The 24,756-nt window shown below is 41.9% G+C and overlaps 1 protein-coding gene across 4 annotated transcripts in view; it reads left to right on the forward strand.

The window, feature by feature from the left end:
- LOC109874092 (erbin) overlaps window positions 1–24,756 on the forward strand; it is a 124,301-nt gene that overhangs the window by 9,885 nt on the left and 89,660 nt on the right. For all 4 annotated transcript variants that reach the window (XM_031809638.1, XM_031809639.1, XM_031809640.1 and 1 more), the window contains exon 2: window positions 15,285–15,360. The gene's annotated coding sequence lies outside the window, so the exon portion shown is untranslated. The remainder of the gene's footprint in view (window positions 1–15,284; window positions 15,361–24,756) is intronic.

Below are 24,756 nucleotides of genomic sequence, written 5' to 3' on the forward strand. Positions count from 1 at the left end.
TTATTAGTTTAAGCACACTGTGTTTGTCTATTGCTGTGACTTAGTGGAAGTTCCGATAACATTTTGACCAATTGATGGAGAAATCCAGATAATTCCAAAGGGTTCACATGCAAGAAAAAGTAACTGTATTTAGTACCATAAAGTATTATGACATGCGTTTATAACCTTCAATGTTTTATCATATTTTGGACCAGAATGCAGCTTTCTACTACCTATCGTTCTTGCATTGAGGATTCAACATCTTCCTTTTTGAATTTTTTATTTGTATAATTTTTTTTACCCCTTCCCAGTTTCGTGAAATCCATCTGGTAGTTAGTCTTATCCCATCACTGCAACTTCCGCACGGACTCGGGAGGAGCGAAGGTCGAGAGCCATACGTCCTCCGAAACACGACCCTGCCAAGCCGCACTGCTACTTGACACACTGCTCACTTAAACCGAAAACCAGCTGCACCAATGTGTCGGAGGAAACACACCGTACAAACCCTCCCCTAACCCGGATGATGCTGGGCCAATTGTGCGTCTCCCGTTTATTGGCTGCAACACAGCCCGGATCGAACCCGGATCTGTAGTGACGCCTCAAGCACTGCAGTGCCTTAGACCGCTGCGCCACTTGGGAGGCCTCCAGATTCAACATCTTCATCTGTTTTCATAAATTATTAGGGAGCCAAATCAATGGCTCTCTCAATGCAATTTGGTTCAGTTCATCAATGATCTGTTCAGAAGGAGACATTAGTTAGAAAACTATCCATCACTAGGCTACACCGATGAGTCACTGGAAAGTCTTGACATGGGATTCAAATCCTAGGAAAATACAAACAAGATCATTTGGTTTTATTTTGTCCCAATGCGATTACATGGACATATGACTACGCTGTATGATTTATGAATATCAAAGGGATGAAGGAGATTGACACCTTTTTGTAAACACGAGCTGTTCTGTCATCAATCAAAGAACAGTAAATGGCCTGTGCGTGTGACTTCGTGGCTGGCTATAGGCCTATGAAACACAACAGAAAAAAAGAATGTGCCACACAACAATTAAGTGGATTTCAACTCATTGTTACATAAATTCACTCACATGAGACTAGTGTTGTCACGATACCAGACTTTTGACTTTGATGTATGCATTAGCCTAATGAATCAATTATACAATGTAACACAATGGTATCTCTATTGATTAACTGGGTAAATCAAGATGTAGCCTAGGCCTATTCACAATACAGGTGAATGCATATTCAATAGGAGTGTGCATGCATTGAGTTATTGAGGTTGTTTTGGCTGATGTCATTTGTATCCCTATGAAAATCTCTTTCTCTTCCATTTGTGACTTATTTTAATGTACTGATCAACAACCTTTGTATAGAAGTACCTTATTTTATTATAGTGTGCGCTGTAACCAGTAATGACGTCATTAACGAGGCAAGAGTGTGGCCCATCGGAGTCCTATTCTCTCTCTCACATGCATACCAACAGGGAGAATCTCAATTGCATACTCCTTGCAGCCTCCTCATTCTCAAAATCCATTGGATGAGGAAGCCAATTTTGTGCAGCTGAGGGATAGACATTTTTATATAAATGACACATCTAATTTTATTTATTTGTTGTCCTATCATGATGGAATGGTCCCCAACCCTATACCCTAGACACCCACCTGAGCGACCCATACACTAAAGAAGTCCTTATCTGTTTTATGAACTCCCTGTAAGTTGGCTATATGCAGCCAAAACATAAAGAGGACTGTGGACAGAGGCCTACTGAGCAGTACAGCCCCCTCAAGATTCTGAGCCTGCCTGGAAGGGTTGGTTCTACCAAGCCAGATCCCACTGATGGGAGAGCATAATATACAAGGACGTTCTCAAAGCTGCTAATGACAACCTTGTACCTAGCCGGTGGGGATTCCGGTTGTGGCAGTGCTGGCAACACTGGCTGCAGTAACCCATGGGGAGGTGGTCACATTCAGACAATCAGCGAAGGGGCATATTATTGTGACCCTGGTGGCACAAAATAAAGATCTGAGAGGCTTGGGAAAATGGTTACAATGGGGGGGGGGGGTGTTTTTTTTCAGGGGAAGGGGTGGTATCTGATCTCATCACCTAGGACTTGACATTGGTAAATCAAATCTCCCCATTTCTGCTCAATCCTGCGTGCTTTCTCAAACAGCTTTAACTATATGCATTTGTAAATCAAGTCCTTCCTTGAGTTGGGCTCTGGTATGTAACAACCGTTGAGCATCTGAGCTTGTAGTTGATTGTGGGGAGAGGGGTTTTGTGTGTGTGTGTGTGTGTGTGTAGCCCACATCTGTTGCTAGGGGGTCAGGATGTTAGGGACAATATCTGCTTGAGAAAAATGTAATGCAATGGCAATCCTGATTTTATAGGTAACAATCAAATCCAATTTTTATATGTCACATGCGCCGAATAAAACTTAGTGAAAACTTGCAAGCAACAACTCAGTTTTAAGAAAATGCCTATATAAAAAAAGAAGTAAGAAGAATAACGTAGTCTGGGTAGCCATTTGATTAGCTGTTCATGGACCTAGACTTGGTGCTCTGGTACCGCTTGCCGTGTGGTAGGGCCTTCCTCTGACACCGTCTGGCCTACGGGTCCTGGATGGCAGGAAGCTTGGCCCCTGTGATGTACTAGGCTGTACGCACTACCCTCTGCAGTGCCTTGCGGTCGGAGGCCGAGCAGTTCCCATACCAGGCAGTGATGCAACCAGTCAGTAAGCTCTCGATGGTGCAGCTGTAGAACCTTTTGAGAATCTCAAGACCAGGATGCTCCCAATGGTAGAACTTTTTGTTTGAATTTTACCCCCTTTTCTCCCCAATTTTGTGGTATCCAATTGTTAGTAGTAACTATCTTGTCTCATCGCTACAACTCCCGTACGGGCTCGGGAGAGACGAAGGTCCTCCGAAACACAACCCAACCAAGCCGCACTGCTTCTTAACACAGCGCGCATCCAACCCGGAATCCAGCCGCACAAATGTGTCGGAGGAAACACCGTGCACCTGGTTAGCTGGCACTGCACCCGGCCCGCCACAGGAGTCACTAGTGCGCGATGAGATCCCTACCGGCCTAACCCGGACGACGCTAGGCCAATTGTGCGTCGCCCCATGGACCTCCCGGTCGCGGCCGGCTGCGACAGAGCCTGGTCTCGAACCCAGAGTCTCTGATGGCACTGCGATGCAGTGCCCTAGACCACTGCGGCACCCGGGAGGCCAGCTGTAGAACTTTTTGACGATCTGAGGACCCATGCCAAATCTTTTCAGTCTCCTGAGGGGGGAATAGGCATTGTCATGCCCTCTTCACGACTGTCTTGGTGTGTTTGGACCATGATAGTTTGGTGATATGGACACTAAGGAACTTGAAGCTCCCAACCTGCTCCCCTACAGCCCCTTTGATGAGACTTTGGGTGTGTTCGGTCCTCCTTTTCCTGTAGTCCGCAATCATCTCCTTTTGTCTTGATCACTTTGAGGGAGAGGTTGTTGTCCTGGCACCACCAGGCCTCCTCCCTATAGGCTGTCGCGTAGTTGTAGGTGATCGGGCCTGCCACCTGTGTCGTCAGCAAACTTATAGATGGTGTTGGAGTCATGCTTGGCCATGCAGTCATGGGTGAACGGGGAGTACAGGAGGTGAGGGGCCCTGTGTTAAAGATCAGTGTGGCAGATGTGTTGGTACCTACCCTTATCACCTGGGGGTGGTCCGTCGAAGTCCAGGATCCAGTTGCAAAGGAAGGTGTTAGCTTAGTGATGAGCTTTGAGGGCACTATGGTGTTGAACGCTGAGCTGTAATCAATGAATAGCATTCTCACATACAGTTGAAGTCGAAGGTTACATACACTTAGGTTGGAGTCATTAAAACTCATTTTTCAACCAGTCCACAAATAATTTTGGCAAGTCGGTTAGGACATCTACTTTGTGTGACACAAGTCATTTTTCCAACAATTGTTTATTTCACTTATAATTCACTGTATCAAAATTCCAGTGGGTCAGAAGTTTACATACACTAAGTTGATTTTTGAAAATGATGTCATGGCTTTAGAAGCTTCTGATAGGCTAATTGACATAATTTGAGTCAACTGGAGGTGTACCTGTGGATGTATTTCAATACCTACCTTCAAACTCAGTGCCTCTTTGCTTGACATCATGGGAAAATCAAAAGAAATTAGCCAAGACCTCTGAAAAAAAATGGTAGAACTCCACAAGTCTGGTTCATCCTTCATTCTTGGGAGCAATTTCCAAACGCCTGAAGGTACCACGTTCATCTGTACAAACAATAGTACTAAAGTATAAATGCCATGGGCCAACGCAGCCATCATACCGCTCAGGAAGGAGATGCGTCTCCTAGAGATTAACGTACTTTGGTGCAAAAAGTGCAAATCAATCCCAGAACAACAGCAAAGGACCTTGTGAAGATGCTGGAGGAAACAAAAAGTATCTATATCTACAGTAAAACGAGTCCTATATCGACATAACCTGAAAGGCCGCTCTGCAAGGAAGAAGCCACTGCTCCAAAACCGTCATAAAAAGGCCAGACCACGGTTTGCTACAGCACATGGGGACAAAGAGCGTACTTTCTGGAGAAATGTCCTCTGGTCTGATGAAACAAAAATAGTACTTTGTACTGTTTGTACTGTTTGGCCATAATGATCATTGTTATGTTTGGAGGAGAAAGGGGGAGGCTTGCAAGCTGAAGAACGCTATCTCAACCATGAAGCACGGGGGTGGCAGCAGCATGTTGTGGGGGTGCTTTGCTGCAGGAGGGACTGGTGCACTTCACAAAATAGATGGCATCATGAGGGAGGAAAACGATGTGGATATATTGAAGCAACATCTCAAGACATCAGTCAGATAGGTAAAGCTTGGTCGCAAATGGGTCTTCCAAATGGACAATGACCCCAAGCATACTTCCAAAGTTAAACTTAAGGAAAACAAAGTCAAGGTATTGGAGTGGCCATCACAAAGCCCTGACCTCAATCCTATAAAAATTTGTGGGCAGAACTGAAAAAGCGTGTGCTAGCAAGGAGGTCTACAAACCTGACTCAGTTACACGAGCTCTGTCAGGAGGAATGGGCCAATATTCACCCAACTTACTGTGGGAAGCTTGTGGAAGGCTACCTGAACCGTTTGACCCAAGTTAAACAATTTTAAAGGCGGTGTTACCAAATACTAATTGAGTGTATGTAAACTTCTGACCCACTGGGAATGTGATGAAAGAAACAAAAGCTGAAATCATTCTCTACTATTATTCTGACATTTCACATTCTTAAAATAAAGTGGTGATCCTAACTGACCTAAGACATGGCATTTTTACTATGATTAAATGTCCCGGAATTGTGAGAAACTGATTTTAAATGTATTTGGCTAAGGTTTATGTTAACTTCCGACTTCAACTGTTGATGTTCATTTTGTCCAGGTGGGAAAGGGCGGTATGGAGTGCAATGGAAATTGCATCATCTCTGGATCTTTTGGGGCGGTATGCAAATTGAGTTAGTCTAGGGTTTCTGGGATAATGGTGTTGTGAGCCATGACCAGCCTTTTTTAAAGCACTTCATGGCTACAGATGTTAGTGCTACGGGTCAACATTATTACGCATATTCATTGTTAATGATGGAAATGAAGATATTCAACCATCTGGGTGTAGTGTTTTAATCACTACTGATGGGTTCTGGCTTCTAAACTTGAAATCCTTGTTCGTGGGACTGAGGGAGAGAAGGGGAATGCAGAATGTTTACATTCTGTCCGAACATGTTATTATTTGACATCAGGTTTCCTATGGAAAGGAGAAGGTCCACAGTCTGGTACAAGTCAACAGGACAGCCATGAGTTGGGGAGGAGTGATGAATTTGGGCCGAGGTCAGATGAAGTGAGAAAGAGCACACATCACTGAAGTCCTGTCTAGCATCAGAGATGTATTGGCTGTCCAGATGTGTAAGGAGACTCTGCATATGAAGGTTTTTAAATAACTGCTTGTGTGCATATGTCTTTCTGTTCAGCTGTCTGACCCATTGGGTGAATAAACTTGGTTTGAGCTTTTTCTAGTTGTCTGTTAGTTTTTAACTCTGTTTTATTTATAACCCTATTTATAAAGCAAATTGAGTTGAGAGCATTGGAAAGGCTTTTAGCAGTTGATCTGCTTCTATTCTGTGGGTGGCACTGTGTGCTCTTTTTGAAGGATGTGTCCTGGCCTCTCATGGGGGGAGTGGGGCGGTCACTGGGAGGACATCCCATCTTGGGATGGCAAGGGGCTTTAGCGGGTGGAATAGTGGAGAACAATTGGAGGGTTACTTAGTAGCAATGCTAATATGGTACAGCTTTATGGACACTCAATCACTACAGTGTGGTACTTTTTAATGGTACATTTACAAACATATATTATGAAATAGATTTGAAACTTGTATCTCATTATGGTAATTGGTGAAATAAGTACAGCCAGTTGTAATAAATTGTAAATAAAAAAAGAGAGAACTATAGTGAAAGACTAACAATATTTCCCTGGCTTAAAGAAGTAATATAGCTATTGTTTACAGGAAACTCATTCAACAATTTTAGATGAAGTTGTGTGGAAAAAGGACTAGGGGGTGAAATAATTCTCCCATAGGCAAATAAACTCTAAAGGGGTGATGTTCATTAACAGTCATTTTGATCAGAATGTGCTTGTCGAAACCGATCCGAATGGTAGATGGATTATTTTAAATATATTACTGGGCCATAAACGGATATGGCTCATTAACCTTTACGGACCAAATAATAATGACCCACGTTTCTTTGAAAAGTTCTACACTACAGTTCAAGAGTTTGTGGTCACTTAGAAATGTCTTGTTTTTGATAGAAAAAAACACAATTTTGTCCATTTAAAATAACATCAAATTGATCAGAAATAGTGAAGACATTGTTAATGTTGTAAATGACTATTGTAGCTGGAAACAGCAGATTATCGACATAGGCTTCAAGAAGCCCATTCTCAGCAACCATCACTCCTGTGTTCCAATGGCACTTTGTGTTAGCTAATCCAAGTGTATCAGTTTAAAATGCTAATTGATCATTAGAAACCCTTTTGCAATTATGTTAGCACAGCTGAAAACTGTCATGCTATTTAAAGAAGCAATACATCTGGCCTTCAGACTAGTTGAGTATCTGGCGCATCAGCATTTGTAGGTTTGATTTACAGGCTCAAAATGGCAAGAAACAAAGGACTTTCTTCTGAAACTTGTCAGTTTATTCTTGTTCTGAGAAATGAAGAACAGCGCAAACTGGCTCTAACCAGAATAGATAGAGGAGTGGGAGGCCCCGGTCCACAACTGAGCAAGAGGACAAGTACATTAGTGTCTAGTTTGAGAAACCGTCGCAAGTCCTCAACTGGCAGCTTCATTAAATAGTACCCGCAAAACGCCAGTCTCAACGTCAACAGTGAAGAGGCGACTCCGGGATGCTGGCCTTATAGAGGAGGAACCTCTTGATGCAGTTAAAGCCGTTATGTCTGGGAAAACAGGGCTCGATGGCATACCAGTGGAGGTATATCTAACTTTTTTTTTTATATATACTCAGTGGACCGTTAATAGCATGTTTTAACCACTCCTATGTAAATGGTAGATTATCGGACACTCAACAAGGTCTGATTTCATTATTACTGAAACAGGATACAAGTGGTAAATATAAAGATCCAGTCCATTTAAAAAATTGGAGGGCCCTTACATTTCAGTGTTGTGATAAAATGTATAGCGCATAGAATTAAAAAGGCATTGTCGGATATTATATATATTTTTTACATGGACGATACGTAGAAGTTATTATAAAATAATACTGGAAACAATAGAACACTATGAAAAATCTGGGAAACCAGGCCTGCTGGCTTTGAAAAGGCTTTTGATAAAGTATGACTGGAGTTTATATATAAAAGCCTGGAACATTTCAATTTTGGAGAATCTCTTTTAAAATGGATTACAGTCATGTATGGTAACCCTAGGTGTAAAATAGTAAATAATGTCTACTCAGAAAGTTTTAAACTGTTGAAGTAAAACAAGGTTGTCCATTATCGGCGTATCTATTTATTATGGCCATCGAAATGTTAGCTATTAAAATCGGATCCAACAATAATGGAGGCATGGGCCAAAATACCAGCAACAGTGTGTGAAAATCTTGTGAAGACTTACAGAAAACGTTTGACCTCTGTCATTGCCAACAAAGGGTCTATAACAAAGTTTTGAGAAACTTGTTATTGACCAAATACTTATTTTCCACCATAATTTGCAAATTAATTAATTAAAAATCCTACAATGTGATTTTCTGGATTTTTTTTTCTTCTAATTTTGTCTGTCATAGTTGAACTGTACCTATGATGAAAATTACAGGCCTCATCTTTTTAAGTGGGAGAACTTGCACAATTGGTGGCTGACTAAATACTTTTTTGCCCCACTGTATCCCATTTGACCTATTTTCTTATTTTCCTACACCAAGCAAACAGTTATTTAAATTATATGAGCAAAACATATTCAATTTTATTTGTAATGGTAAGCCAGATCAAATTAAACGGGCCTATTTTTATAATTTAATATGAATTCAGAGGGCAGAAATTATTAAATATTAAAGCATTAGACCTCTCACTTAAATCTGAACTGGTTCTCTAGAAAATTAATAAGAAATTAAAAAGAATGTCTCACCCCATGTTCAAGAATGGATTTTCCCCCTTTATTCAGATTACACTTTCAGGAAGGAAATCATCTCCCCAAATATTGCTTAAAAAAAAAAACAAGCCATAGAAAGTTAGTTGCAATTTCAATATAATCCACCAAGAAAGAAAACCGATCTAATATTGTGGTTAAATTCAAATATACCAATGGGTAAAAATATTTTTTATAAAAATGTATCTTTGGAAATTATATCATAAATAGGACTAGTGGAGTTAGGTCACACATGCAGCAAAACTCAAAATTACAACCAACTAATTGCAGCATTACTGCAAAAATGGAAGTATTCCGTATGTGTTATTCCATAATTTTGATGTCTTCACTATTATTCTACAACGTGGAAAATAGTAAAAATAAAGAAAAACCATTGAATGAGTAGGTGTCCAAACTTTTGACTGGTACTGTATAACAAAAAAATCAAACATTTTAAATATAAATGCAACATATCAAGTGTTCGTTTCATGAGCTGAAATAAAAGATCCCAGAAATGATCCATACTCACAAAAACCCTATTTCCCTCAAATTTTGTGTGCACAAATTACATTTTGATTCAGTGTATCTATCACCCATTTATCTGCTTCCTGTGACAGCAGCTTTGGAACCATTGGATTTTTCTATCTGCGTCCTTAAGAATAAGCACAAGTCTGCTCTCTCTCCCACACTCCCTCTCTCTTTAATCTGAATTACTTTAGAAATGACATTGAAACCCCATTCATCATCTATAGGGAGTAGGGCCTGGCCTTTACGACTGCTAATGTATAAATGTCCCCCCTGTAGCACATCTGTGACTGTTCCCCTGTGGCTCCTCTCTAGAAATGGGGCCTATTTCAGTCATTTTGGCTTTGACATTGTCAAGTTCACTGTCCACCCCTTTCACTGATTCCCCTTTGTTCAACTCATCAACAGCCAGTTAACTGACATTTCTCAAACTGGAAGTCATCAGGAGGCCCAAGAGAATGCTTTTATCTCTGTGTTCACTGGGTTGTGTGGCTTTGTCAACAAAACCAATACATATGCATAGTGTGACACCATGACAGTTACTTTTTGCTCCCTGTCTCAGTGGGCTGCAGTGTCCGTGGGGGATTTTGTCCCAGCACTAGGTCTCAACAATTAGTTGATTAGTAAAAACAGGTGGTATAGGCTAGCGCTAAGCTCGACGTGGACAAAAGCCTGCATACACTCACAGGGTTGAGAGTAGAGAAGCACGATATATCGGTGAACATACCATAATTGCTAGAAAATGCCAACATCGGTATCGGCCGATGTCTAGTTTAACACCCGATGTGCAAAACCGATGTCAAAGCCGACATGCGCACCTATATAACGTAGGTACATTACGTAATGACGCCACGTAAAATGTTACGCTATACGTGCAACACAGCATTCCTAAAGTAGCCCACAATGTCTACTGTGTGGATCGAGCAGTCAACAAGTCAAGCAGTCATTTGAAAGAGTAAAATTTTAGCGAGACAACTCCAAAGGCAAAATCCATTAAATCCAAGATCACGGGATTCATTGTCCTTGACAATCAACCGTTCTCTGTCGTGGGTGATGTGGACTTTCGCCGCCTGGTCGAGCCCCGGTACACACTACCAAGTACAATATTTAGTCCGATGTTGCCCTAACAGAGTTGCACAGTAATAGAGTCACTGCTATTAGCTTCACAACATGCATTCTATGGAACCCCGTTTTGGGTCTTTGCGTATCAAAAAAGATGCAGTCGCACTGTCAAAGCTACAAAATAATCTGCAAGCACCCGCCACGAAAGATGTGTTTATAATTTCCGAGTTGGTAATAAAGCATCTTTTGTTTGACCGCAACTTCTGGGGTAGCTAGCTTTGTACCTAGCTAGCACCAATACAACCAGCCTGAAAACAATGACCAGTAGAAATTGCAGTCATTTTCATTATTCTTATCAATGATTTTGGAATCCTTGTAAGTATTAGCTAGGTTGCCACTTGTTGTTCGCCTATTGAAATTGAACTTCAGTTCATGAAAATAAATAGCTATCCAGCTACTTAACCCCGTTTCTCAAAGCTAACGTTATAAGCCGCCAGCTAGCGTCATCTGGCTAGTGAGGCTTGACAGGACGGGTTATCTGTTGTGGAGCTAGCCACAATAAGGATTAGGCACAATAGTGGAATTTGTTGTTTGCCTTCAAAATAAAATGATATTTTTTGACACGTAAAGACCCAAACGGCGTTCTTTCGAAATCCTGGTTGAGAGTGAAATGAACAACGAAACAGCACAGCAAGTAAGTGAAAGAAATAGGTTTGATAATGTTTTACTGGTAATGGGGACATACGTAAATGCCAACAAAATCATTTTTTGGTGTGTAACCTTTTTATATAACTAGGCAAGTCGGTTAAGAACAAATTCTTATTTACAATGACGTCCTACCCCGGCCAAACCCGGGCGACGCTGGGCCGATTGTGCGCTGCCCTATGGGACTCCCAATCACAGCCAGATGTGATAGAGCCTGGATTCGAACCAGGGACTGTAGTGACGCCTCTTGCACGGAGACACATTGCCTTAGACCGCTGTGTCCGTGCGTGTTAACTATTTAACTGTACTAGAATGCTTAAAAGGCCACTAAAATGTTTCTGTTAACGGTATCGTTTTTTTTTTTTTTTTTTTGCAAGGAAAATATTGGTTATCGGCCAAAAATTGTCATGCAATTTTCTCATTGCTGTGGGCAGGTGGTTGTGTTCGGGTTGCCGAAGGAGGAAAGAGCAATCAACATTTTAAAAAGGTTTTCATTTTGTGTGCCAAGTCAGCAGGGATGAAAACGGTTGTTTGGTTAGTGAGGATAGAGCCTTGTTCTCTGTAGGACTCGGACACATGATGGTGTTAAACACCGGTCACTCCGCTCAGGCCCAACGGAAACCCTGGGTCAGACCAGGACAGCTCATCTACAGTCATTGACCCGTATGTTGCTGAGGAGACTGGGCTGTTTGATTAAAATGGCCAACAGCAGGATTCTATACAGTAAAAAACGGTAAGTTTATTGATAGGCCTATGTCTGAGCAGATAAGTGAAAAGCGGCCGATTTAGCACTATAGTTTTCTCAGAAATATTGATGCTAACATTAAATGGCGGCCCATTTTTTGCAATTCTGGGCTTCCTTTGGGTGTGCTTTACCGTAAGTGTCTTTTGTAAGACATTTCAGAGAGCGATACTGGGACAAAAATGGAGAAGAGAATTTGATTTGTTTGTATACAGAAATGAGCCATTGAGGCATTGAGAGATTTGTTTGTCTGTTTGTAGGAGATAATGATGTGTGTTAGAGGGGTGAAAGCCTTGGTAGCTGTACACAAGTTGTTGTTGAAAGAGGCAACACAAAATCCCCTTCACTTGGCTGTGTTGGGCTAAATGAACCATTATCTCAGATGACAGTGTCAGAACTAACCATTAGATTGATGTGATGACTCCTAGTTCCATTCCTCCTCTTATCATCTCACACCTTTCTGAATCTGTGCATGATCTCATTTTCAATAGACTGTGTGCAATGATGTTGAATTCAGCATCTTGTGCTGAATATTCTGTTTGATGTGCTGGTTGTTTGTTTGCCATCGCTCGCCACACCATCCAATTATGCCTCAATGCGCATTTTGAAAAGTAGCCAGTAGCCCGTTTAATTTCAGCCAAAAACCCATTCTTGGTAGGCGATTCGCAATATTTTGTTGACTTTATAATATAACCCTAATATTTGTTGTGAGGTGTCAGTTTGTGAAACATTTGACATGCCAGTCTGTCAAATTGAACTCACATCTGTGCACTCTGCCTCTCCCTACTAATTTGCCTGCCTCTGTGACCCACTTTAGAGAACATCTGTCTCACTCACTCCCTCTCTCTCCCTTCCTCCCCTTTTCACTACTACTGCATAGCTGTTACATATTCACAAACCCACATCCTTATTTTATATGGAGTGCCTACACAGAGAGACAATCTAGGAGCATATTTATGCATAAGCACACCACAATATTACATGTAGCTGAAACACGTGCCAGGAATGACAGACAGGCCTATGCGGTACACACTGCGTCCATTGTAATGGTGGCTATGTCCTGCTCTTCCCCTCACCACACTGTGTCCTCCACTGCTCCAGTCTTTCCCTGTGTATGTGAGGGTGTCTGCTAGGTGCAGGTCAGGCAGACAGGCTCTTATTCACTTCACAGCACACCAGAGGGAGAGTACTACAGTAACCCCATTGTACTTGTGAGTGTGCACCTACGAGTGGTGCATACGTGAGTTCTTGTGTTTTTGCATATATATGCACTGTGTGTGTATTCTGTAGGCCTATAAATGGATGCTGCGTGTGTGTGGCCACAGTAAATCCTTAATACATGACAGACATAAAAGCTCTCCGGAGGAAGTGGAGCAGAATGTAATAAGTGGCGATGATGCAGCCCAATAGTGTGCTCAGCTGACTGTGTGCAATTAAAACCCCTCACACACATACACACACTCCGTTGGGCTGCACTGTAGCTCCATTGTGCTGTATCGGCACAGGGATAGTCGGGGGGTGGGGATGAGCCCAGGGCTGATTTGGGTTTGTGTCAGATCAGCTGGCAAGGCCACGGGCCGCAATGACATGAACAGGCAGACAATACTGGCCTGATGTAGGGCATGCTACGCTGGGCCAAGAGGAATGATCATTATCATCCCGGGGTTTTATTTGCATCAAAAGGCCACGGGCCACAATGACATGAACAGGCAGACAATACTGGCCTGATGTAGGGCATGCTACGCTGGGCCAAGAGGAATGATCATTCAGATCAGCTGGCAAGGCCACGGGCCACAATGACATGAACAGGCAGACAATACTGGCCTGATGTAGGGCATGCTACGCTGGGCCAAGAGGAATGATCATTATCATCCCGGGGTTTTTTCTGCAGCAAAAAGGGGCTTAGGTAGTGGGCTGTTTTTTGTGTGCCAATTTCCTTAAGTTCTACAGACTTATCCATGTAGCTGAGAAAATTGAACAGTTTTTTAAAGCTAATTTTCTGCAACTCTATGCATTTTGCAATGGCTAATGCTGTTATTTATCTAATAATCAATTCTGCTAAATTGTTATGGGAATTTTTCAATTCTTTATTTTAGTGTTTGTTAGTTCTTAACGATTATATTATTTACAAATATCTAGGTCCACTATATCTTCTACATACTTAATATCTGCTTTAAGTTTACACTGAAAGGGTTTTTCCACCCCCCAAAATGTATACTTTCAATGGCAGAAATATCCATGTGTACTGTTTGAGCCCCATCCTGTGTGGATGTTCTACACTGTGTAGTGTCTATCCACAGTATGGACCTTACTGGCTACACTCTAGTCTACACTAGGCTGTGTATTTTAATGCTACTTTATTCCTGTGGCTTTCCAAGAGGTGTTTGGATATATTTTCATAATGTAGTTTAGGATAAAGCATCCTTTAGCCCCAATCTTGACAGAACATACAGCTAATCTAGCAATGTTTTTTGAGATGACAAACCACATACAGTGCCTTGCGAAAGTATTCGGCCCCCTTGAACTTTGCGACCTTTTGCCACATTTCAGGCTTCAAACATAAAGATATAAAACTGTATTTTTTTGTGAAGAATCAACAACAAGTGGGACACAATCATGAAGTGGAACGACATTTATTGGATATTTCAAACTTTTTTAACAAATCAAAAACTGAAAAATTGGGCGTGCAAAATTATTCTTATTTATTTTATTATTTATTAATTTGTATGTTTTAAGTTTATTGTAGAATTTCAATTTGTGGGGGGGTCACAAAAGTCCATTTGCAAAACGACACCAAATTAAATGTAGACCTATGCACTGCCTCAGAGCTTTCAGTTAAGAACAAATTCTTATTTACAATGACGGCCTACCGGGGAACAGTGCCTTGTTCAGGGGCAGAACGACACATTGTCAGCTCGGGGATTCAATCCAGCAACCTTTCGGTTACTGTCCCAACGCTCTAACCACCAGGCTACCTGCCACCCCAGCTTCAGAGTGGGGGATGGTGAAATCCTGGACACCTAGTGTTACTATGAGCTCTTTTTCAAAAGCCTTACATCAGACTCTCCTATCTTTCTCCATATTGGTTTAAGTAGATAAAGATAACTTGGCTCAGATAATCCTGCCTAATCAGGGTTTTTTTCTGCATAGAAAAAACAACTAAATTGTAAACCTAAATGACTAAAACCAGATATGTAGAAAAGATAATGGACCTATATATTTTTTATGAGACCATCTTTGAGAACTAGCAATCCCTAAAAGAAAAGCTAGACAGCCAGGGAGAATCAAAAATTCATGGCATGGGGCCCCCGTTGATTTTGTTTTAATGTTTGAGTCACTCAGATAGCATAAACTGTAGAATTGCAGGAAATTACATTTTTCTCTCCACCGCATGACAAAATGTGTAGAATTGCATGAAAGTAGCTTTAAAAAACGGCCAACAGGGGGGCCTCTAAAATGTAAAAATCCTACTAATAATATATGGGTAATGGGCCAATAACAGGTCATTTAGTCTTAACGCTTAGATTGACAAGATTTACCGTAAGTGCATCTGTACTTAACACAGCAAATCTGCTTATTCCCTTCTCCAGATAAGCACCTGTGCTGCTGTTGGGTCTCTCACCTGCCATCAGCTGGGATCCAGGGGCCTAGGTCATAAATGACAAGGTAAGAAAAGCATTGCAGTGTAGACCGCCCATGTTTGTATTTTCCTGTTTACTATAGTCAACATTCCCGATTTGCTGGTTAAAGCCATGTGTGGCTACGATAAGTCATACAGAGATGATAAGCAACCTACTGGGCTTGACCTTGATCCGTGCTCTGTACAACATGGCTCTGGATAACATCGTGACTCTGAACAATGGTGGCATTGAATAATAAAGAAGCGTTTTTTGGACAACCTCCATTTGTTATCCAAGTGCCTACCTTTCCCAGATCCTTCCTGTAACAATGCAATCCAGGGATTCTCTATAGCCTAGTCTGCATAGCTAGGGCCTCATAAAATCAGTGTTAACAGAATCCAGGCATTAAAACAGAATTCAACAATATTTAACTATTTGTTGAACTTAGTAGGAAATCCGTTGTATTGAAGTTATTAGAAAATTAATTCATTTTCTAAATATACCAGTGCGGTGTCAATGTGCAGGGGTATAAGGTAATTGAGGTAGCCATGTACATATATGTATGGTTAAAGTGTGTGTGTGTGTGTGTGTGTTTATTTTTTTATTTGTTATATATACAGTTCTGGGGTCAGTGCAAATACCATATTTACAATGTGCAAGGATACTGGAGTGGTAGAGGTAGATAAATATATTCCCTACTTTAATCAACCAGTCCATTTTGAATTTGTGATATAGCTGTTGTGATTTGGCAAGCAATGTAGCTTGTCTACAGTTTTTGTGTATCCCTTCATTTAAAAAATGTTAAATTAATTAAATAAATTCAACCAGAGAGCGCTCTTAGATCATGGCGAAAAGACGGCACTTGACCGTTTCACTTGAATCATTCCCACGGTAATTGGCTAAGCCCACTACGCTATGAAACCACACACTATTGCAGAGACTATTACTGGCCGCAATTAATATGGTGGAAACAATGTGTGGGGAGGCAGAGACTCAGAAACTCGCATCAATACTGTTGTCAGATTACACTGTTAAACTAAGAATTTATGCTCTAGCTAGCAATCAAGAGGAAACTGACTGAACAACTCAATCTCCCCACCTGATGAGGGCCGAGATGCCCATTCATTGACTTTTGTTTTCTCTACATGTCGGGGGATTCTATTCACGAGAACACATTGTTATCATGATAACCGTTCATGAAATGGCAATGGTGATGTTCATGTGCTGCTTGGCTATATTGACGAAAAACAGATTCAATGGGATCGAATGGCGGGCTTTTGCACAGATGGGGCTCCATCTATGGCGGGGCGGAAGGCTGGCCTCTGCACTCTAGTTATGAATTTTCTCCCTCTGACATATGGATACATTTTATGATACACCCACTGAGCTATAATGGATACACCGAGAGAATCTGGCGGCAAAAGAGCTTAACGCAGAACTCAGCGATTTTTAAAATTGTTTTAAAATTTCACCTTTATTTAACCAGGTAGGCCAGTTGAACAAGTTCTCATTTACAACTGCGACCTGGCCAAGATAGAGCAAAGCAGTGCGACAAAAACAACAGTTACACATAAACAAACGTACGGTCAATAACGCAATAATAGAAAAGAAAAATAGAAAAATGTACAGTGTGTGCAAATGTAGGGAGGTAGGCAATAAATGTGCCATAGAGACAAAATAATTACAATTTAGCATTACTACTGGAGTGATGTGCAGATGATGATGTGCAAGTAGAGATACTGCGGTGCAAAAGAGCAAGAGGTTATGTAATAATATGGGGATGAGGTAGTTGGGTGTGCTATTTACAGATTGGCTGTGTACAGTGATCGGTAAGCTGCTGCTTAAAGTTGGAGAGGGAGATGTATGACTCCAGCTTCAGAGATTTTTGCAAATCGTTCCAGTCATTGGCAGCAGAGAACTGGAAGGAAAGGTGGCCAAAGGAAGTGTTGGCTTTGGGGATGACCAGTGAAATATACCTGCTGGAGCGCGTGCTATGGGTGGGTGTTGCTATGGTGACCAGTGAATTGAGATAAGGCGGGGTTTTACCTAGCAAAGACTTATAGATGACCTGGAGCCAGTGGGTTTGGAGACAGGTATGTAGTGAGGGCCAGCCAACGAAAGCATACAGGTCGCAGTGGTTGCTAGTATATGGGGCTTTGGTGACAAAATGTATGGCACTGTGATAGACTACGTCCAGTTTGCTGAGTAGAGTGTTTGGGGCTATTTTGGAAATGACGATGTTGTAAATGAAGTCGAGGATCGGTAGGATAGTCAGATTTACGAGGGCATGTTTGGCAGCATGAGTGACGGAGGCTTTGTTGCGAAATAGGAAGCCGATTCTAGATTTAATATTGTATTGGAGATGCTTAATGTGAGTCTGGAAAGAGAGTTTACAGTCTCACCAGACACCTAGACATTTGTAGTTGTCCACATTCTAGGTCAGAACCGTCCAGAGTAGTGATGCTAGTCGGGCAGGATTGCGGGCAGCAATTTGAAGAGCATGCACTTAGTTTTACTGGCATTTAAAAGCAGTTGGAGGCCACGGAAGGAGTTTTGTAGAGGTGGATCAGAGAATCACCAGCAGCAAGAGCGACATCATTGATATATACAGAGAAAATCTGTGAATCAGGCGAGGCAGTCATTTGAGAAGCCAATGCTATTAAGTCTGCCGAAAGAATGCAGTGATTGACAGAGTCAAAAGCCTTGGCCAGGTCGATGAAGACTGCTGCACAGTACTGTCTTTTATCGATGGTGGTTATGATAACGTTTAGGGCCTTGAGCATGGCTGAGGTGCACCCATGACCAGGTCGGAAACCAGATTGCATAGTGGAGAAGGTACGGTGGGATTTGAAATGGTCGGTGATCTGTTTTCTTGGCTTTCGAAATTTTTTTGAAAGGCAGGGCAGAATGGATATAGGTCTATTACAGTTTGGGTCTAGAGTATCTCCCCCTTTTGAAGGGGGAGATGACTGCGGCAGCTTTCCAATCTTTGGGGATCTCAGACGGTACAAAAGAGAGGTTAAATAGGCTAGTAATAGGGTTTGCAACAATTTCGGCAGTTCATTTTAGAAAGTGAGGGTCCAGAATGTCTAGCCCAGCTGATTTGTAGGGATCCAGATTTTGCAGCTCTTTCAGAACATCAGCTGTCTGAATTTGGGTGAAGGAGAAGCTGGGGGGAGTTTTGGCAAGTTGCTGCAGGGGGTGCCAAGATGTTGGCCAGGTAGTCAGGTGGAAAGCATGGCCAGCCATAGAAAAATGCTTTTTGAAATGATCGGTTATTGTAGATTTATCGGTGGTGATAGTGTTTCCTATCCTCAGTGCAGTGGGCAGCTGTGGGTGCTAAAGTTTTGGGACTTTAGTGTCCCAAAACGTTTGGGAATTAGTGCTACAGGAATCAAATTTCTGTTTGAAAAAGCTAGCCTTAGGAAAGCTAAGTGTTTTAGGGAGCGTTTGACAGTGATGATGGGTGGTCGTTTGACCGCGGACCCATTACACATGCAAGCAGTGATCGCTGGAATCCAGGTTGAAGACAGCAGAGGTGTATTTAGAGGGAAAGTTGGTCAGGTTGATATCTAAGAGAGTGCCCATGGTTGCGGATTTAGTGTTTTACCTGGTAGGTTCCTTGATAATTTGTGAGATTGAGGGCATCTAGCTTAGATTGTAGGACGGCCTGGGTGTTAAGCATGTCCCAGTTTAGGTCACCTAATAGTACGAACTCTGAAGATAGATGGGGGGGCGACCAATTCACATATGGTGTCCAGGGCACAGCTGGGGCTGAAGAGGGTCTATAACAAGTGGCAACGGTGAGAGACTTGTTTCTGGAAAAAAGTAGAAGCTTGAATTGTTTGGGCACAGACCTGGATAGTATGACAGAACTCTGCAGACGATCTCTGCAGTAGATTGCAACTCCGCCCCCTTTGGTAATTCTATCTTGTTAGAAAATGTTATAGTTAGGGATGGAAACTTCAGGGTTTTTGGTGGCCTTCCTAAGCTAGGATTCAGACATGGCTAGGACATCCGGGTTGGTGGAGTGTGCTAAAGCAGTGAATAAAACAAACTTCTAATGTTAACATGCACGAAACCAATGCTTTTACGGTTACAGAAGTCAACAAATGAGAGCGCCTGGGGAACGGGAGTAATGCTGGGGGCTGCAGGGCCTGGGTTAACCTCTACATCAGCAGAGGAACAAAGGAGGAGTAGGATAAGAGTACGGCTAAAGGCTAAAATAACTGGTCGTCTAGTACGTTTGGAACAGAGAGTTAAAGGAGCAGATTTCTGGGCGCGGAACAATAGATTCAAGGCATAATGTACAGACAAGGGTATGGTATGATGTGAATAGAGTGGAGGTAAGCCTAGGCATTTATTGACGGAGAGAGGTTTTTGTTCTTTAGAGTTACCATTTAAGCCAGGTGAGGTCACCGCATGTGTAGGGGGTGGAACAAAAGGGCTAGCTAAGGCATATTGAGCAGGGCTGGAGGCTCTACAGTGAAAAAGACCATCACTAATCAAAACAGCAATAGACAAGGCATATTGACATTCCGGAGAGGCATGTGTAGCCGAGTGATCATAGGGTCCAGTGAGTTGCTAGGCAGCTAGCAGCTTGGGGCTAGGCGGCTAGCAGATGGGCCTCGGGGACGTCGTAACGGGAGAGCCTGTTGAAACTCCCTTGGACGGTTACTTCGGCAGACCAGTAGTGATTGATCGGCGAGGCTCCCTTTCGGCAGCAAAGGGTCCAGGCCAATTGTCAAGAGTTATTGAAGCCCAGGAATTGTCTGATGGATCTCTTTGGCTAGCCGGGAAATGGGCCTGGCTTGAGGCTAGCTCAAGGCTAACTGGTGCTTGCATCGGGACCGAGACGTTAGCCAGGAGTAGCCAGTCGGATAGCAGCTAGCTAGCTGCGATGATCCGGAGTAAAGGTTCAGAGCTTGCAGTAGGAATCCAAAGACGTGGTAGAGAAAAGCAGTCCGATATGCTCTGGGTTAATTTCGTGCTGTGCAGACTGGCAGGAATTGACCGGGCTGAGGATGGCAGATGTCCGGGTTATCGGTGATGACCTCTAGCAGTGGCTAACTGACTAGTAGCTAGTTAGCTTGCTAGCTTCTGAAGGGGGTTCCGGTTCTAAAGTATAAAAAATAGCAGATCCATACCACATTGGAGGGTTGCAGGAGAGTATGTTCAGGCTGTAGATGGAAATTGAGATTAAAAATCTAAAAATATATATATACGAAGAAAAACAATATATAAACAGACGGGACAAGACAATCAAAACTATATATATACGAAGAAAAACAATATATAAACAGACGGGACAAGACATCCCACTGCTACGCCATCTTGGAATATGCTTCAGGTAACTTTGATCGCAAACTACATTGCGCACTCCTGTTCACAAAACTATGTGGAGATATGGGATCAGACCATGACAATGTTCTATTTCACACTGAGGCTTGGTGGTTTTCGAAGGGGATTGTTAGTAAGATTTATTTAATTGAGAGAGGGACTATTGTCATTCGCAATGGAAGTAAAAAAACAGACTTTCTGTGTAATTAAAAGAAAATGTGTCTCCTTGCCTATGTAACAGACATATTTGGGAACTGAAAGCAAGCATGCAGGGGAAATACAAAAGAAATCTAAGGATGCGTGACCGAATCAGCGAAATCGTTTTGACTGTGATCCTGACTGTTGAAATGCCAGTCATCGAGCAGCAGATCAAGCTGTCGTGACCAAATGCTGTAGACAACACATTCATTGGAGGGGTTTTGGCTACTGACTCAAAGGGAATACTGTGCCATCTCCCTCTGCACATTAAAACTCATGGTACGCGATTTCAGTGCTGCATTAAAAATATCAATCCATGTTGTATGTGACAGGAGAGATGGTGTGCACTGTCGACCAAACCCCATGACTTTGAGAAGCTCTGACGCATCATGCATCAATTACACCCATCTCTGAAAAATATATTGCAAATAGAAATCAAAACTGCATGCATGGTGTTCAGAGATGGAGGGTTGAGGGTAGCTGAAGGGTGGGACTAAAAATAACAAGATATCAAATGTAAAAATATTCTGTGTGCGTGAAATGTATATAGGTTCAGATCTTTTGAAATGGCACAGTTGATAAAACTATGGCAAATAGAAATCAAAACTGGGTGGGCTTCAGAGATAGATAGATGGGAGGGGTTGAGGGTAGCTGAAGGATGGGACTAAAAACAAACAAAGGACAAATGATCTAAGTTTGAAATAGAAGCCTAAGTGTTGTTGTCCATTTAGTTTATTCAAGTTAGGGGAGGGTGGTCGGATTAGGTGAAAATTGTAAGGGGGGAACTTAAAAAAAAAAAAAGCACCCATCTCATTAGTGGTCGTGAGATAAGATACATTGTCAGACTAATTTGCAATTTACTTTCATAGCACCACATTAAAAGTATATGATGGTGAGTTGAGAATACAATCAGAAATATTGTTAATGTTTTGCAAATTACGTTTTTTTTTTTTTCACATGGTTGGTGGTCGTGAGAATTTTCAGATATCAAAAATGTTTGGGAACCCAAAAAAGTTTGGGAACCCCTGGTGTAGATTTGTCTTTATTAGGGATCCCCATTCTTCCTGGGGTCCAAACACACCAAAGCACCCACATAACATATAAAATAAAAGATCCAACAGTGATCTATGTTTGTACTGAATGAGCTAAAGATGAAACAGTACATCATATAACATCCCTACACCACCACACAAAATGTTCAAAACCACCATACAACAATATCACAATGTGTGCGTATGCATGTGCACCTGACCACACTACGGAACAGTAGTCTAGTTGCAACAAAACTAGGGCCTGTAGGACCTACCTTGTTAGTAGTGTTGTTGTTAAGGCAGAGCAGCACTTTATTATGGATAGACTTCTCCCCATCTTAGCTACTGTTGTATCAATATTTCTTTTGACCATGATAGTTTACAATCCAAGATTACTCCAAGCAATTTAGTCACCTCAACATGCTCAATTTCCACATGATCCATTATGTGATGTAGTTGAGGTTTAGTGAAGGATTTGTCCCAAATAAAATGCTTTTAGTTTTAGAAATATTTAGGATTAACTTATTCCTTGCTTCCCATTCCAAAACTTACAGCAGCTATTTGTTAAGTGTTGCAGTCATTTCAGGCACTGTAGTAGCTGACGTTTATAGTGCTGAGTCCTCTGCATACATAGACACACAAGCCAGTGGCATGTCATTAGTAAAAATAGGAAGGGGCCTAAACAGCTACTCTGGGGAATTCCAGATTCTACCTGGATGATGTTTGAGAGGCTTTCATTAAATAACACCCTCTGTGTTCTGTTAGACAAGTAACTCTTTATCCACATTATAGCAGGTGGTGGTATGGCTTTACACCCAAGTTTTTCCAGCAGCAGACTATGATCAATAATGTCAAAAGCTGCACTAAAGTCTAAGAAGACAGCTCCCACAATCGTTTTATCATCAATTTCTCTCACAAAAATGACTGATGATTGGCTAAGTGCTATGCTTTGTTGAGTGTCCTTCCCTGTAAGCGTGCTGAGAGTCTGTTGTCAATTTGTATACTGTAAAATAGCATTGTATCTGGTCAAACAATGTTTTCCCGAAGTTTACTAAGGGTTGGTAACAGGCTGATTGGTCAGCTATTTGAGCCAGTTAAGGGGGCTTTACTAGTCTTGGGTAGTGGAAGGATTTTTGCTTCCCTTCAGGCCTGAGGGCACACACTTTTTAGTAGGCTTAAATTGAAGATGTGGCAGTATCGTCCGCTATTATCCTCAGTAATTTCCATCTATTGTCAGACCCCGGTGGCTTGTCATTGTTGATAGACTTTTTTCACATCTTCCATACTGACTTTACGGAATTCAAAAGTACATTTCTTGACTTTCATAATTTGCTCAGATATACTTGGATGTGTAGTGTCAGTGTTTGTTGCTGAGTTTGGCAAGATAAGCGAACTTAGGCAATGAAAAAAGTAATTAAAATAGTTGGCAATATCAGTGGGTTTTGTGATGAAAGAGCCATCTGATTCAATTAATGAGTGGTTGGATCTAAATTAAGAGACAAGTTACTGAGGAAAGAGTGAATGTAGGGAGAATAACTGATCACCTGGCTAGGTTTATTTATTGTTGTTGAGTTGCTAATGCACATAATAAATGGATGGAACGCTATGGTCAACATGGATCAACGGATGTCTGTGACAAGATTTCGCTTGCCCAATGCAGATTCCAGATGTTGTCTACTGTATAATTGCGGTATAACGTCATTCCCCTTAGCGGTCATACCACACAATAGGATTTGACATGCAATTGTATGATGTGTTTTTATCTTTTTAATGGAGAACTGGTCCATTTTCTTAAATTTTATTTGTCACATCCCTACTCAAACGTTGTCTCCTGATGTGGTTTAAGGATTGTTGTAGACTTAACATCCAATTGGGTTCGTTTTTCCTCTATTTAATTAGTGTGATTTTTGAGTACAAAAAAAAAAACTACAAATGGGGGAAACGGAAACCTAGAAAAACTAGATGGGGGGGGGGGGGAAAGGAATTTGGGAAAAGACTAAACTGAATCGGGCAAAACAAAAATAGATAGCCTTGCTTGGTTACTGGTCTAACTTTAGCTTTGTCAAGCATATGGAATATGCAACAAGTCCTGGAAAGGGTGACTTTCTAGTTTCTGTGATAGTTCACCTAAAGAGGTCTGATTCAAGACTCCCGGTTGACTCCAGTCTTTCATTTCCGCCACCGCTTGTGATGCGTGCAGCTGTTTGAAAAGGGGATCAACACAATCAGGGCCGAGATAAAACTATGCTCTCCCTCTCCCCTCTCGGAGAGGAAACACGATGCTGGTTTGAGTGATGCAGAAGAGCTTCCTACCCTGTATTTGATCGGCCAACGTGCACTATCTTTTGGGCGTCCAGGGGAACAGGGTGGGATACTGCTCTTGTTGACGCTTGTCAGGTTTTACTCATGTTTTGCATGAACACACCAGCAGAAAAAGCAGCCCTCTGTGAGTATCACTCTCCTCTGGGAGTATGTCTACTGTTCTCAGGTAGTGAAAACTGATCGTCATGGATCTGTAAGATCACCGAGAGGAAGAGGATGTAACCACTTGAATGCAAATGTGGGCCTACCTACACACTCTTAATACACGCCGACACACTCTTCAATCAACACAGTGTCGGGGTTAAGCTCTCTGCTAATAACCAAGCCCAGGGTAGACATATTGCAAGGAGAACCTGTGCTTATGCTATACTGCTGTCGCATAAAAACCTTTGCGATGTAGGCCGAGTTCTTTCAGAAAACCTAGTGTCGCAGGAGGTTTAAAAATGCTTTCAAGAGCCAAACCACCTGATTGCAAACCGACCCCATCCCACGTTTTTGCATCATGTGTTTCTCTAGTAGACCATTCGGTGTGAAATTTAGCACTGATTCTC

The sequence above is a fragment of the Oncorhynchus kisutch genome, linkage group LG29, assembly GCF_002021735.2.
Source record: "Oncorhynchus kisutch isolate 150728-3 linkage group LG29, Okis_V2, whole genome shotgun sequence".
Classification (NCBI taxonomy): domain Eukaryota; kingdom Metazoa; phylum Chordata; class Actinopteri; order Salmoniformes; family Salmonidae; genus Oncorhynchus; species Oncorhynchus kisutch.